The sequence below is a fragment of the Anopheles nili genome, chromosome 3 (genome assembly GCF_943737925.1).
Source record: "Anopheles nili chromosome 3, idAnoNiliSN_F5_01, whole genome shotgun sequence".
In the NCBI taxonomy this organism is placed as follows: Eukaryota; Metazoa; Arthropoda; class Insecta; order Diptera; family Culicidae; genus Anopheles; species Anopheles nili.
Genome location: NC_071292.1, coordinates 57,929,323 through 57,946,692, shown reverse-complemented (window position 1 = coordinate 57,946,692; position 17,370 = coordinate 57,929,323).

Below are 17,370 nucleotides of genomic sequence, written 5' to 3'. Positions count from 1 at the left end.
GCGTAACGAGCTTTCATTAACGCATGTCAACAATGTAAACAAATGAGAACGCGGCCCGCGTGCAGTCGTGTAGTGTAATTAAATGATAAATCTTCCAATCGAAAGTGAATTGCTGAAGTGTTTCTCAGTGTTTGGTGTTGTGTTGGCCTTTCGGGAAGTAACGCTGATGTGTTTACAATCGAGTGGAAGCCGCGAACCGACCTAATGGGTGCTGAATCCGATATCCGGCACGTCACCCCAGAACTGACTGACACCGTTGAGCTCGATCTCGACACTGGACCCCTAGGTGGCCAGGGTGCTTGATCCGCCATGATCCGAGCGAGCTGAGTCGGTTTGGGAAAGCTGAAAGTATTAAAAAAAAACACACACATTTTGTGCTCTCGTCGGCCAAAAACACTCTCTGCCTTTCGCTCTCGCGGATGCTGCGTTTGACGTTTGTGGGCCTAAATATAGCATGGCCTGCTGCTGCGAAGACGAATGAACGTTAAATATGCCGATCCGCAAGAACATTCTAACCTGTTGTCGCGCTTTGTCACGCGCTGATCATCCTGCTGCCGTGGCCACTTCTGCCACAGGCGGCACCGTCTCATGTACGATCGGCCAGGGTCACCAGCGCTCGGTGCGGGAGGCTAACGAAACAAAAACACGCATTCACAGCGCAGGTATGCTGATCCATCGGAATGGTGGCCGGCCGACGGTTGTGACAGCCGTGCGTGATAAATTTGCTTACCGGCAGAAGATCGATGGTGGTGGGACAGCCCAGTGCCATCGTCGCTAGTGGTGCCTTGCATCCATCATCGAAATCCCATCCGCATAACGACGTCGATAAATATTATGATGGGGCGTGTTTTCGGGGGGGGGGGGGGGGGGGGTGGTAGGGGATAGAATTTTAATTTCCCGTGTGTCGTTTGCGCTTGCTTGATGCGTTAAGTGAAGGAGTGTAGTTGAGATAAGGATCACCAGTTATGATTGATAAATGTAATTTTCTGCCACAAAAACTGCTACTAAACAGACCGGAAGTACAATTTATTTACTGTGAGCAATTAACCGAGTCAGCCCGGGATAAGGCTCTCAGCCAGGCTGTTTTTAGGAAATACCTTTCAGCTCACAAATAATTATACAAATCTAAATACGGCCAGGCCGTGCTTAAATAAATAACTAACTAACTACTTTGAGCAATCCGCGGGGCAGATCAGACGATTAGACGGCAAATTATGTTCTACGTGAAAAGCGGCAGTAGCTACTAATAAGTAAGTTAGTCAGCAAAATGCTTCCGAATGTAACTTTTGCACCCCAAAAACACAGCTGCTTGCGCACGTTGAAAAGTCAAGTTTAAACACAACCACCTAGTCGCAGGACGATACGTAGGGCAGTACATTTACCATCCAGCCACGAGCGGCTGTGGGCACGTTAACCGAGCGCCCTACCACCTCGCTAGATAAGATAAATAGAAGTAGATAATCGGAATCAACAGGTCTGGGGAAAGCCCGCAGCTTCGAAATACACGCGCGCGAAAGGAAGCCAATCGCCAGCTGTGCCCTCGTGCGTTCATCCCGGGCATCAGCGCGTGTGTTCATCCCACGCGGCACTGAGTGCCGGATAAAGTCACTCGCCGTGAGCGGCAATCAGGACACGAATCAGCGCAGAAGAGAACTCTCGATTTCGGGCCAGACGGGTGGGTTGGCATCCCGCAAACGGCACGCAGCTTCCTCCGAGCGGCAGGGAGCGATCGATGTCCAACCCCCCCCCCCCCAGCGTCGTCCTTTCACTGAGCGTCCTTTTGCTGTGCACGGTCCATCTTCACGCTGGCACGGTGGCACGGCAGCACACGTCAGTACTCCTCGGGACGTCAGTCGCATCGGATCGGTTTACTCGGTGCTCCGGCTCAATCCCGGCGTGTGGGCAAACCTTCGGAACCATCGCCGGTCCGGCCAGTGTGTGCGCATCCCATTCCGGTCCCGTTACGAAGGCGGTGTTCGAAGGCGTGCTCTCGACGCGTGCTGCATCCATCTCGACGGTGCGCGGTTTATTGTTTTATTTCCACTCCACCTGGGTGGGGGTGGGAGAACGAGTGGGCTCGGGAAGTGGGGAGATGGGGAGCATATCATACGCACGTTGCTGGATCCGCAATCGTACCGCGGCAACGTGACGGAACATGCTGACGTGAATTTTGGGCGGTTGCGAGTGGCACACGTGGATGGAGGCGCCTGGTGGTTTGCTCCCGGGCGTGTCTTCTGTTGCTACTGGTGGGGCCACCATTGCTGCTCATCTTCTTCACCGTTGTTGCACCTGTGCGGACGAGGGGGGCGTGGGCGTGAGTGTGTGTAAGTGAAAACAACGGAGGTCATCAAACTGTAGCTTGCGGTGCCATGCGGCCCTAACTTTGTTACCGCCGCCAACGCTGCTCGGACACACGTGCGGTTGGGGTGGGGTCTTCACCGTGAAGAGTGGCGGCTGTGGGATGGGGATGGAAGAGGAAGGAAGTGCCAGTAGGCGAGTGCGAGAGCCTGCCACATTCGGCCGGTGTAGTGGTGCCCGCTGCTCGCTTTTAAATTATTCAAAAGGATAATAATCGTTAGATGAAGAAGAAAGCTTTCGGTTGACAAAGCGCCCGGTGCCCGGTGTAGGAGAAGATGTCCACCGGTACGGTACGGAAGCGGAAAGCGTGGGTTCGCGGGTGGAGGCTGGCATTAGTAGTAGTAGTAGTAGTAGTAGGCTCGCTACACAGCCGAACCTTGTTACGGTAGGTAACAGGATCCAGTGCTGTGGGTTTTGGATGCGGTTTCGGCAACGTTCGCGCGATAGTGTGGCCAGGATTTGCAGCACCCCGCACGCGGCAGGATCCCCACCATCCTGGAACGCGTGGGTGGAATTTTCCCGAAAAATATTTGCCTTCTAGATTACATCTCCCACCGTCGATAGGTTCGCGCCGATAGGACGCCGTACGGTGGCATGGGTCGTTTCGATCGGAAGGTTTTAATGAAGTAGTGAATGTATAAATAATGCGTCAAAATGCAAATCCCGTTTCCCGTTCGCGTTCGGTTACCCGTGGCTGGGCTGTAAATATGTTACCGATCCAGCTGTTGCAATGTGTGTGTGTTTGTGTGTGTTTGTGTATAAGCGTGAGTAAGTGTTTGCCCTAGAAGGGCTCGGTGACAGGGCCTACTCTTTGGAAACACCCGTCCCAAAGGGCCTCTGGAAAATCGGCTCCAGAAGAAGCAGAAAAAAAACGCAGTGAAGAAGAAAATAAATCATAGCAACCGCCACGGCGAGTATGGCTCCAGGTGAAGTGATTAGGCGCAAAATGTAACAGCAATCGTTTTCGGGTGCCTCCTTCGGCCAAACCAGTGCATTAGTAAATGAGAGAGTAGGTGAAGAAGTGGCGAAGAAGAAAACAAAACCAAGAAGAAAAAAACAACCAACAACGAAACGGAAGGCAAATGTACATTAACACGAAAAATTCATCATCAACGAGGCGGCCCTTGACGATCGATTGACTGACGACCGACCCCAAGACCGCCGGTGAGTGTTTTCTGGCCTCTCTGAAGTGCTTTCGGTTGCGTCCGGCGGGCGCTTGTGGCGCAATCGAGTTCTTAGTACACTGAAAATCAATCGCAGGATAATGCTACATCGCTGTTAATGTGAGCCCGCACTGCCGGCAGCCGGATTGCGACAGCCTCCAGAAGGGCGGTCGTCTGGCGGCGTCCCGTCACCAGCAGGCTCGTTGTAGGCGCGGATCCACTCGAGGTAAGCACGGTCAGTCACCCACTGGGGGTCGTTTGATCCCTTACGCGCGCCCATTGGCGTCGATCAACGAACGAAATCAATCCGACAAGGGTGTGCCCGAGGCATTGGTTGCGATGGTTTCCAATCTGCTCCATGGCATGCTTGAACCCTCGTCCAAGGCACACTTTTTTGGGCGTTTTTATTGCCTCTAAAGCTTGCTGGCAGACAAAAAAGAAAGCAGCAAAAAACACACGCACAAGAGAAACAAACGAGTGGTGCTCGATAAAAATTGAATTTTAAACAGCAAGTAAACCAGCCCTTCACTCGGTTTGAAGATTCCCACCCTAAGATCCGCGCGCTGCCAATCTCGTACGCACGGAGTTCGTGGTCCGGGGTGAATTATTACCATCGTCAGGCGCACGCTTTCGGATCGCCGGAAGGACGAGCGACAAAAGCCGAGAAAAGAAAGCCCCCGTTTTCACCTGTAGAAACCTTCGGGAATCTGGCCGGAGATTCGAGCCGGCCACCCTTTTTTTTAAGCTCACAATCGACCGGATTCTCCTGCTGGGTTGTGTTCCTTTTTTATGTGTGTGTGTGTGTTCTGCCCCGTCCAATTTCGCCTAAAGCATGACATTAACATACCATCCGGTCGCGCATGCCCGGTTTGCCGCTGCGAAAGAAGGGTTTCTTGCTCGTTGGTTTGGTTAAATATTTTCCCTTCATTCCTGGGGATCCACTGGTTTGGAATGAATTTATTTACCAAAACAAAACGGCATCCTGCCTGTTATCGTTACGAGCGATACCGAGATGGTTGGCATTTTTTATGCGTTTCATGCTCGTCCAAACACTGCCGATGAGTTGTAATTTAAATCGCTGGCGTCGCTTTCTTGGAACGTTTTATCGCCACCAGCGCGTTTGTTCGAAGCGCTAATTAATCAGCTTGATAGCGTACCTCTTCGAGGGAAGAGGAGTACATTCGGAGGTGTGTCTGGCAAATGGAGTAAAGTTTCCGCGAACTAAAATCAAACGCTGCTTGCAGCTGTTGGCAAAACCGATGGAGCTAATTCAGCACAACGGGTGCAATGAATCGAACGGAAACCGAGCGTTCAGCTCGAAACCTGCCGCTTCAGTTCGCTGTGTGGCATTCCAAATGGCTGGGGAACCAGGTTTCGAAACGAGATTGTTTGAGTTCGTCTGCGAACTGCTGGTGCGGCCAGTTATTATCTGCCAGCTGCAGCGAGCGAGTGGCACCGTTTTTCGCGAAGAGAAGAATGCGGGCGAACCCGGGTGGCAAACTTTTCATTACATTAGATCATATCGTTTCGATATTCCGTTTTACGGAAGCTAAATTAGGCTTTTGTTCAAACACCACCCACGCTCTGATCTTCCTTTCCCGCTCTTTTCCCGTGAAGGGTTGGTTTAGGGGAAAGTTTTCGCACTTCCTCTCCTCCCATCCTACGAACCTTTGCCACGTGGGAATTATCCGTTTGCGCGTGTTTCGGTTCGGTTTGGGACGTCCTGCCCACCAGCCGTGCTGCGTGGCATAAATCCTTTCGCGCACGAGCCGGAACTGGTGCAAGAACTTTCCGACTGACGTGTGTACGTGCGTGTGTGTGTGTGTGTGTGCCACTGGTGTGCCATCATTAGTCTTGCGAGTGTCAACACCTGTCACGGGAACTGACGGGATGAGTTTTGTGGTGCACATTCGCTGCTCGCTGTCGGATTTGCACGGGCTTTGCCCCTGGGTTTGCGAGCGGATTTTAGACGCATTCGGTGCACTTGCACCACAAATCGGAGGCAACGGGGGGGGGGGGGGGGGATGCAGGGACCCGCATCGTCGCGACTCCGGTTGCAGGAGGAATCGAATTTAATTTCCAAATCCCTTGCCGGGCGCCCTTTACCAAACACCTGAAGTTTCGGTGCTCTTATTAGTTCCGATCGGACGTGGAAATCCGAGCCTTCGAAATCAGAGCGAGAACATCGAACGTAGAAGTGCAAAGAAAGAAGATGCGAGGCCAGTGTTTGTGAAAGTTTTCAGCCGAAAAGTGGAGCAGGTGCCGAAGTTTCCAACCGTTGCTTCGATTCCACGCGGGCGAAAGTTTAATTCGATCGCCACTGCTCCTGTTGGGTGCGCTTTCCGCTTCCCACAGCCGATCGTGGGTGGAAAGTGATAAGCGAGAACTTTTCCTGTTGCCCAGGAACCCACTACCCCCCCCCCCCCACTCTCCCAACCACCGCTTTACTGCACTAGAAGTTAATGTGCGAGGTGGAGAGCGTGCTCTAAAGTTTCGGTTGATTTGGCGCCGCAGATAGGGACGCGCACATTGGCAGTTTGTTCGTTTACTCCCAATTAATTATGCTTTCGTAGGCGGAATCGAACGGTGGACGATGAATGGGTTTTTGTTCTCTTCGTGTTCGCTTTCTTTTATTTACGGCACCGATCGATCGAGCGGGTCGTTACTTCGTTAAATGCGCCCCGCGGGAATGAACACTGCAAATCGTTACAAATTAGTGCCACGCTTAGTACGCAGGATGATCGCGGTATCAGGTGCGCGGTTTTTTCTTTTTCCCTGATCTCTCGATCCTCCGCTTTCTCACATTCTCTGTCCTACGCGTTATTTCTCTCGTCCGACGGCCCAACGTGAGCTAATTGATGAATGTATTTCTCGACCATCGATTGCTGACTTTTATCTGTGATTGGGCGAGTTTCGTAAGAAAACAAACCACGGCGCGCCGTTTCGCCGGTCTGGGTTCGCTTTCCCGGCGGCCATTGTAACGGACGGAGGCAGTTCCGGAGGCTTATCGCTGCCGGGCGGCCCAACTTCTTATCGTTTCGCTTTCCGTTTCGCTCGGTTCTGTTTATTTACGTTTCCACCAAATAGCAGACTGGTTGGGTGAATTCACTGCCCATTCCGTGCCCCTCCCTAACTTCCCTCAAACCCCTAAACTGCCCCCATCCACCCCCTGGGGGACGATTGTTGCGCACAGCTCGGCATCGCCGGCGGTTCTGTGTCTTTGGCTAATAAATAAATATCGCAAGCGGGCGATTGTTTGCTTTCCCAAGGGGCGGTTCGGGTCTTGTTTTTGCCACGGTTGGCTTCCGAAACCTTGGCGATGCGAAATCGGGGCCTCAACCGAGGCTAAAGGCTCGCCATTCAGGCCGCTGGAATGGTGTGCCCGGGCGGCAACCACCATCACCGTCGAGGCTAATGGATGCGTAACTTTTGCGTGCCGAGTTGGTACGAATTGATTTTTCGGTAAGTTGATTTATTTTCAATTTAATTCACTCTCACCCCAAACCGAGCGATTGGTGGCGAACCGATTTAGCGCACAAAATGGTTCGCTAAATAATGCCCCGGTTGCAACGTGGAAAGTGACGGTGAATTTTTGAAAGGCTTTTATGCGAGGGCTTCATCATCGCATGACTGGCATGCATGAGAAAATAAATATTTTGTCGCACCCAATCGTAGTTGATGGTGCATTTTTAATGTCACGCCCGAGCGCGCCCTCGAATTTGATTTGATTTTTCTATTTTCTTCACCCACAATATTACGTTTTCCGTGCAACGGATTTTTCTGGCGGTTTGCCCAAGCGATTTGCTCCATCGTGATGTGAGTATGTGGGCGGCAGTTTCGAGCTTGTGGCTGGTAATTGAATATAAAACAACTCTGACAACTTTCTATGGACGGCTTTGTACGGTCGGCCGAGTTAGGGCTTGTGAGTCATGGTTGGCGGCGATGGTCGGCTAGGCGGGTTGAAAAATAAAGCCCTTACGATCGGTGCAAGCGCTTCCACCCGATCGATCGGTGATAAATTGTAACGATTATGGGTCAGCTTTTGTTTGCCGACGATGGTGGTGCCGATGGATTACTCATCTTTTTGATGCGCTTTTCGCGATAAGGCCAGCCGGGAGCCCTTTTCGAGGGACCCACACGGGGGTAGGCTTTACGTAGGGCTTTAGCATTTTATTGCCGAGTCCTGCACGTCCTCTGGGTGTGATAGTGGTGGCGAATAGAAAAAAAGTCCACAAAAGTTTGAATTAATGCCACCGTTCGTTGAGCTGTCGGAGCCGTCGTTTCCAATCTGATGGATTACATTTTAAACCTCAAGCGAGCGGGTCGAGAGCGAAATCGATTCAGGTGAAGGTCGAAGGGATGGTGTATGCATTTGCTGACGAAATTAACCAGACGAAATTCGGCTCGTTCTGTGGTGGCCCATTCAGCGCAGCAAATGGAATTTGAACTACCGCATTCGTTTAATGCACTCACGGTGCAGAAGTGCTTCTTTTGCAGCCCGTTTGTGGAATTTGTTCCACTTCGCACAGAAATCTGGTGCAATGCATCAGCCGTATTGATCCACTGGTTAGAACTTGGTTGGGTTCGCTTTTCTTCGCCCGATTGTGCGATGTGTGATGAGAGAGCAGAATATGAGACGAAGGAATAGTCTAACACATTAAACGAGCTTGGCGGAATGGGGTTTTTATTGCAATTTCATCTGAAAAAAAAAATATACACCTTGCCTCTAACAAACCAACAGCAAATTGTTGTTGAAATGCAAATTAAAACCGATTTCTTTTTTTTTATCACGACACGCAAACGGAGAAAAATACGAGAGCTTAAAGGCTAAAATCCCACGCGATAAAAATATGCTCGTTCGCAGAACCGTGAACTAGCGCGTGGCATATCTCTTGAGCAAACTCTCACCCGACAGCATCCGTCTTTGTGCGAGCTCAAGAGGCACGCTTCCCCCGGCAGATCGCATTACGGTGGTCGAGGAATTCGGCGGGTAGGACAAAAGGTGCGCGTAAAATGGGAACACAAAACAAACAGACGAGAGAAACAGGAAGAAGAAAAATCACTTCACTTTGTTCGCTTATCTGTGGGGCTTGTGTCTGACGGTGGCATACGAAAGGCACGATTCTCTGCACTGCCCGTTAAGTCCTTCCCCGCGGGAACAACGTTCCGCCATTTAATTGTGTGGCTTGTGTGCGGTTGGCTCCACGGAACGAATTATCACATTAACTTCTCTATGCGGCCAACATAACTAGTCCGGTTCGTAAAACACCGGTTGCAGCCACCGACCGTGGGACCACGGGGTGCCTCTGTCTTGCGGGTTTTCAGTGCGGTACAACCAAGCAAGGACCTCTCGAGCCGCGGCCGGAGCAAGTTCGCCCGCTGGGTGTGTGCATTAGTTTCGCTGGAATTCGTACATAATTGAAGGACACGCGAATGCGGAGGATTTGAGCACGCTCTTGGTAGCACACTCTTTTCTGTTCGCGCTCTTTCGTGCGCCACACTCGCGGGCATGCCAAAGGGCATAGCGAAGAATTCCATTCGTCTTGCCATATGCGCGTGGGCTTTCGAAATATTATGCTTCTACAAACAGGCTGCCCGGCGGGTGAGGATCAACCGGGTAAGCTTGCTACAGTGTCACCGAAACCGTGTCGCTTTTTCGGTGAACTTTTCACGGCGTGCGCGCGTATTTCATGGGAGTTGCTGCGTTACAGGAACCGTTTTCGCTGGGGAAGGCACCGAACAATGGTGCTTTCGGCTTGTTACGCATGGTTTCAGCCACCCCGATAAGGCGCGCCGCCACCAAAGAAAAGCAAGCAAGTTCACGCAACCGTTCGCACTTAATCTGGCGCGGGCACGCATTAACTAGGGTGGCAGGGTTTCACGGGAGCTTGTGAGGTAGTGAGGTGCGCCGAAAAGGGGGGTTTGGGATGAGTTTTCCCAGCGGAAATCTTCCACAACGCCCGGTTGCGGAAAAGCACCACAGTACGAGCGCGCAGGGACGTGCGATGTTTATCTTCGCGCCTTTCCACGCAAAGGAAAGAATCAGCAAACAAGGGGTGTATCCGCACCCGCCCGTGGAAGGATCCATCCAAGTGAGCTAATGGAGCATCGGGTGGAGGTGGTGGTGTTGGCGGAGGAGGTGGGGGATAATGGAGGTGTCAAATAAGTGAGCAATCCAAGTGAAAATAGCACCGAAAACGTTTTTACCGGCGTTAAATAGAATCATCTTTCCGGCCGCAACGAAGCACCGATGGCAGCGAGGCTGTAAATCAAAGCCGTGTGGCTCGATCAACCGTGTGGGAGGAACATTTGGTGGTGGTTGGTTCGAGGGCCAGAATGGTGGAAAATTATTACCGTGCATGATTGAATAAAAAATCATCACCTTGGTCCCGGGGTCGAAGGTGTCGGTGGATCGGCTTACGCGAGGCAGGCAGAAACATAAACCCCGAAGGCACTTTGGGGTTTTCGTGTGAGCGCGTGTACGTGTGTGTATGTGTTGGAGGAAAAATGTTACTTTTTCTAGGTTCTTTCAGCGCTAACGAACCGAAAACGCGTCCTAGTGGAAAGATTTACCCGATGGGTCGAAGTAGGCATCGCTTGTACACCTCCACGGATGGCGAAGGGACAGAAACGAGAAGATCAAAGATGGCACGGCCTGCTGGAAACCTTCCCGAACGGAAACGTGACTTTGGGTATCGGCTCTTCCGCATCCCGAAGCAGGCGAACGAAAGCCTCACTTTTCAACGTAAATGCGCGCGTAAAGGCTCATTGCGGAAATTTAAATGACAGTCGATTCGGCGGGATACGGCCACGTGCCCGTCGGTTCGAAGTAATGTAGCGTGCAACGCGTTAACTGACGGGTCAGCCTCAGTGCCCGGGTTCGGGTCGAACCGGCACCAAACAGCCGCAAGCTTAGGGACCGGTTTTAAGCGCTTTATCAGTTAACTACGGGTGCGAGCTTAAACTGAAGTTGAAGAAGCTAAAGAAAAAAACGGGTGCCTACAGCAAGTGAATCTCCTCGGGCGGATATCTGTTGTTACAATTTATCGTAGGTTGCTCTCAAATTGTTCCGTCTCAAAGGGACTTAAAGCAGAAATGAAGGGCCCGGAACGAGAGAGAGAAAGAGAGACGATGTAAGAGAGTGTAAAACGAATCTTGAACAAAGCGACGGATATTGGCGGGCCTGAGAGAACGGGACCGTGGGATAATCTGTGCCATAATGTGTTTTATGGTGCCATTAAATTCATATTACAGCAAATGTGCTCTCAGTATTTCGGTCGCACGGTAAAACGGAGGCAACGCACAAGAGACGCAAGCGTTCCTCAAACGGTTAATTACATCAGTGCAAAGATCATGCCAACGACCGGTTCGTGATCGGGGCAGCCGGTGCGGTGTTGTAAGCGCTTTCCCTGCTGTTCCATGAAGCTGTTCATCCTTCCTTGTGCTTGCAGCTGATTTAATGGCGTATCAGGAAGGGCGTGGCGTGATGCCGCGTGGAAGAAGCATTTATTGTGGCTCCCTTTTTATACGTCATCATTAGTGGAAGCGAAGAAAATATGTCCTTATGCCGTCATGTTCACAGCGGAAGCACGACCATCGGACGAGCGTGGATCAATTATTTGTGCAATTGTAGCGAACAAAAGCAGGGCAAAAAATTTCCCATCAACCCGGGTATCGTATTGAGCATGGGCGCAGGGTTCGATGGGAATGTGAAGAAAAATATGAACTACAAAAAAAAAAGAAAGCATCCAGTAAGCAACAAAAATGATGCGGACCGATCGGAAGGTGAAGCAAAACGGAACCGTGGAAAATTTATTTCCACTTCTTCAGTCGCATCATGACCATGACGCAGGACCAATGTCCAAGGGGAGTACCGTTTTGCTGCCTGACGTAGCGAAAAGGCAGCGGCGGGAGCAAAAGTTGAGAATGCCAATAATTTCTAGCTGACTGCATGCGAGCGGAAGGTTTAATTTGTGCTTCGATACACTTCGGCATCGAATCCAGTGCCGATGCTGGGGTTGATAATTTATCACGGACACGGGTCCCTGCGAGCCCCGTGCCGGGCAACTTTTGCTGGCCGTTGACTTTCGGCAATCGGCGGGCGTTTTGCTGGCGTACCGGGGGTGTGGTAAACGGATGGCCCTTTGGGTCGGTCCAGTCGGTCCGAAAGGATGGACGCTCTCTCGAGCGTCTTTCAACGAACAATCTTGTCGATGGAGAATGTTGTGCTAGCGACAGGATGACATTTACGGTTTATTTATGTTGACAGTCCGTGCCTCTCGGTCAGCCACGGTTGATGCTTCTTTCTGTGGTACGAGAAAGTCAGATGGGAAGTTATGTTGAAGTTGAGCATTACGGTGAATTAATGGCCATCTGGAGCGCCTAGCGACGGAAGTCAATGTTCGTTTCGGTTTGTCGGGTTTGTATATAATTATTAACCTTTTTATGCGGCTCGTTTTATGGCGACGCTATGAATGATAAGCAAGTATTATTTTTATCTCAACAATCGGCATGCCGTACGTTTTGCTTTTGAAGAGAACGTGAAAGAATGTCGGAAGCTACAAAACACCAGGCGTCTCCATCACAATCGCTAATATCTGAGAACTTCTAGCGATTTGATTGCCGATCACGTGTCTGTACAATATTTTTTATTTATTTTTTCATTATTACATTCAGTATCAATCAGGCGGACCCAATACAAGCATGAACAATCTGGCTGTTACTTCACATTTATGAAGAACCAGGCGCCTCTACCACACAAACAACCAGGCGCCTCCATGTGCTCGTATGAAAGTTGCCAAATTTGTAAACAAATGTGTAAAAAACATAAAATCATACATTACGAACTTATTAAGAGGCCATAAATTAAAAGTATGATTTTAGAAACTGTCTAAAATTTTGCCAATTTCTCCTAAAATGATAATTTCATCTCAAATATGCAACGATTTCTGTCTACACATGCTTTAGGACTGATTTTCGTACCGGCTATCAGCGGCTATGCATTCCAGATTAGTACACGCCGGCAGAGCAGCAGGTTCATTTGCATCTATTTTGTGACCGTACGCCTGGAGCCGGTGGACCCAGAGCGCACTCGAAGCGGGACTAAAAACTAGAACAAACTAAACTATCGATTTCCGGCAGTCAACGCGGACGACGCAAAACTCCTGGCTTCGCTTTGTCACCACCGAAATGCAAACGATTAGGTATTGAATATTAAAACGAGCGTGCGTGCGAACGTTTTTGTCTAATTGTTTCGCACCGGCGGTGAAATATTCATCGGTTTCAGCGTCACGCCAAAACGGGTGCCACTGGCGCCAGCGGTAATCGTGGGGCAGAATTGAGTTGAGCATACATAATTCACGGTGAGCTGGTGGTGCATTTTTGCACCCATAGGCCCCGTTAGGCCCCCACCGGGATCGCAGTGCTGTAATACCGGTAGCTCGTGCACCGGACATCTGTCGAAGCCATCCGGAGCCATCCGGAGCTGGCGAGCAGATTCATTTTAGCGCCTTGTACTGCCGCCCACTGTTGCTTCGGAGCACCGGGACGCCTGCAACGAGTGATGCTGTCATTGCCAAGCGGTTACCGTAACCGGCAAACGGCAGACTTTATTCTTCACCAGACACTTTTGCCCACGCGATGACGATGTGTTCCCGCGGTGCGGATACTTTCTTTCCGGCGCTGAGTTTGCGGGGATGAGTTTTGAATAATTTGTGCTCTTTCCCGCCATCCAGCCCCTTAGAAGGGCGCTCCAGTGCTCAATACTGAAAGCTTTTATGTGTCGTTAGATTACAAGCGCGCCGCCAAATTATTTCCCCATCGACGGATGGTTGCCACGTGGCGACGGTGTCCCTTTTCCGGGGGGGTTGTTTCGTTTGTGGGAGAGCGACAAACTGACGCAAAGCAAGCAGCTTGATGAAAATTTAATTCCCCAAACGTGGGGCTTTACGACCCATTACGCAAATGGGACCGAGGAAAAAGCTGCCACCCGCAGGATGGTTGAGTGTGGCAACACGCTGCAAGCGGTGTAAAGGAGAAAAGAAAATAAAAGAGGCGGAGAAAACAGAAAGAACGATACACTGGGATGTTCCACGTGCCTTTTCAACCGGAGCTTGTGGCGGGAAAAAACGGTCGAAACCATTGCGCCAGCGGTGCATCACGAGCAGGCAATGGGTGGTAAGAGCACCCGTGTGTGTATGTGTGGGTGGATGGGTTGGTGCTAATGCCACCGATTCGTTAACGTACAGTTATTTAAACAAACGCAAACGTGACCGACGGCACGGTGCAGTGACTGTAATTGGCCTCGTTTTTGGTGGCGAGGAAATTGGGCGTGAAAATTGGCTTTCCCGGTTTCCCGGCTGGCAAACGAAATGAACGAAGCGAACACGTCACTCGAGGAGAGGGGCGAAGGCAGGATCAATTCCGTCACATCCGCACCGAAAAATAACATGCCACCGTTTTGAATGGCAAATTATTGTCCACTTCTCGTTTTTGGCCGGAATAGCAACGCGATTGAGCCCGTGAGTGTGCCGGGGAAGTGAAATAAATAATTCCTTCCCATTGGCCAAAACGGGTTGGGTGAGTTTCGAGGAAAAGCGCTTGCACAACGGAATCCCGGAAGTATCCGTTCGAATCAAATCGAGCAGACACTCACACAATGTTGCAACGATGCGATCGATGCGAGCGATACGATTTTATCTCTCGTTTACTTTGCCTTCTATCCAAATCGAGAAGAAATACAATAACCGGATGTGTCTTTGTTATTCTTGTCTATCAAAACTTCGGCTCTCTAGGGGCGAGTCTGGACGTGGTGTAGTAAAAAGAAAAAGCTCACTCGAAACTGCTGGTGCTGCAGTAGATTTGTCGTTCTGGTTTTATTTCTTTCCCTTTCGCATTGGGGATGGAAAATGACACCGTAGGAAAAACAACTCGAACGTAGGGAAAAAGGGCCGACGATGTAGGTCACACACTCGCTGCACCATGCATTATGGCCCAGATTTTCCTCCCTGCCCGGTACGATGCAGCGATGTCCGAGCGAACTTGGTAGGAAGGCGATTTCCACCCAAGCCCTACCTGTTAACGGCCGGAACGACCTTGCTAACGACCGAGGACTTAAATATCTCGGTTCGGTTCTCGGTCCTTGGCAGTATCATCATGATCACCATCACCATCATCATCATCATCATCGCTCCCATCCGGCCACCATGTTCTGCCCGTGGGTCGAGTCGGCCCCGTTTTGTCGTGTTGCTTTGTCTTCCGGCATGTCGAGTCCAAAACTTCAAACGCCAAAACACGGGACGCCATCTGCAAATGAGTCTTCGGTGTTGTTACGGCCTTATGAAACTTACCCTTCGGACCGCTCGGCTCCAGTGTACCACTGGATGTTTGGTGTTGAGCATTTTTTTTCCACGTTTTTCGGCCCGCTCGCTTCTTCGTTCTTAAATTACGCGCACGCTTGACGGTTGATTTGAAATGTAAATAATTTGCCGATGGCGAGCAGGTTTTTCGTGCGATCGTCGTGGTCGATTTGTGTGTGAATGTTGTGAGGGACGTAAATAAATTTTGGCCACAAGCCACGGACTGGCCAAACTGGCTGGCTGGAAACGAACCCATCGCCGGAGGAATGGTTTATTGTTTTAATAGATGCGTTGCTGCTTGCTGAAAACTCTCGCAAAACCTGCTGGCAGGGCGCTCCATAAATTACCCCACGGATTTTCGCTAAATGATGATTTTGTTGTGACTTAATTTGCTTGCACAATGAACGCGACGTGGCGTAGCACACGAGATCCGGCATTTTTTCTGCTCGTCAACGCGAATCTCTCGTTCGGGGCAAGTTGCGCTAGCAGCTGGAGGGTTGTTTTGTAACTCGAAATAATTAACGATTCGAGTTGGTAGCTTCAGGTGGAAATGGTAAAGGGCCATTGGAAACTCACGCTCCTTTCCCCTGGGGAAGAATAAAAGCTGTCATGGTTGTGTGTGTGCGTGGGTGTGGGTGCGCTTTGTTCAGGCAATCCGACACAGGTGTTAGAACTTCTGCGCTGCAACGTGTCGAACGGATCGGTTTTAATTGCTCGTTATACGTCCGTTCCTACGAAGGGTTGCCTGCTTCCGAACGGCAGAAGAGCAACTACAATGCAACAATAAAAAAAGGACCAAAGAAAGACAAAAAAGGATGTTAATAGTTTATGTAGCAACGTGTAATTATTCTGCATCTGATAGTCGTCGGCTTCCGTTTTCCGCGCCATCTCACAGCGGTCTCACGTTGAGTGTCACGTGCTATGGATGGATCTTTCCCAACCGCAAGGGGTTTTTCCCGTGGTGGCAAAGAGGCTCTCTAGAATCGGCATCCTTCCACCGTAGCCACGGTAAAGCCATGACGCTTATCTGGAATGTGCAACACTTAATCATTCTAGTCCGGGCGGGTGGCCCTCGTTACCGGGAACTACTTCCCACCGTGATTTACGTACCTGTTTACGGTCGTCCTTTTTGCGCGCGCGTCACCAGCACCGGAAGAGGCTGCGGGACGTGAGCGAGTGGGTGTATAAAACATGTGCGCCAAACACAAAGGCCAGCCTCGGGACGCATCTTCATCGAGGCGGGAGTACTCTACATCGTGCGAGGCGGTTCTGGTTGCTGAGCCTGAACGACCCAACGTCGACGGTTGGCGACGGCCGTGTGGCAATTAATCATTATTCAGTTTTGCTCGGGCGTACACGGTGGCGTGCTGATTGGTTTTAGCGATAGCTGGAGCATGATGACACACTCAGCGGCTCAGCGGGGAGTCCTTATGTCGTACGATGCTTTGGCAGGCGTATGGCACTGTCTGACATGCGTTACGGCAGACTCCGGGATCTTCGTGTATTATCTTCATTATCTGTCCGTGCTATCGTGTGGAATGGTTTTGCGACAACACAAAAGGGACGTAAAAGCGGGAGAACGTAGGGATTCCTTCCGAGAAAATGTGATCCATAAACCTAAGCGACTACTACTAATAATTCTTACAACGGGTTCATAAGAAATGCTGCCTTTAAAGGTATAATCAGAAAAACTAATCTCTTCATATGGAATCTATGTTTGTTTGTGTTTTTTTTGCTCTACACGCCAACGCAGCGGAAGCTCCAGCGTACACTGTTTATATGTAGCGAATTTTGCTCCGCTACGGTATGCATAATAAATTACATCCCGTATTTTTTCTTATCACCGTACGCCACGGCTAGCCTATCGGTCGGTTTCCCTGATTTAATGAATAGTTTGTCGGGCACATTAGCGTAATGACAGCGGCAGATAGCCGCTAGGCGGTTGTAGAAGTAAAAATTATAGGTTACCCACCAGCACCGGACCGGGCGGGCGAGCGTGTTTGTTTCGTGTTCCGTTCCTACTACGGGCGGAAGTTTTTTCCATTCGGCAAATCGTACGTAACTCCCAGCGACGCCTGCCAACGGCCTGCTAAAAGCGTAGTAGGCGCTGTCAAAGCGAAAGACGCCAGGCTGCTGCGATGGAATGAGTAAGGCCAGGATAGAGTGATAAAAAAAGTAATTCCTCCGATTGCGCTGGTTTTACGAATGAAAAAAGTAAGAGACGGTGATGGTGAGTGAAAAAAAAAAACACACACACACATACGGACCCACACGAAAACCACACGGAAAACGGCGTTCAGAAGAAAGCAATCCGTCACCGGGTTTGCAATCCCCCCGGGGTCACCAGTCCGGGAGTCCTGCAAGGAATGTTAGTCGCTTTTGAGTTCCCAGAGCGCCAATCCACCGTATGGGATGGGTATTCGCGTGGTGCCATCGTCCGGAGGCAAGGTTTGCTTGCCTTTTCCGGTTCTGGTTGGGCTTTTTTTTTTCTT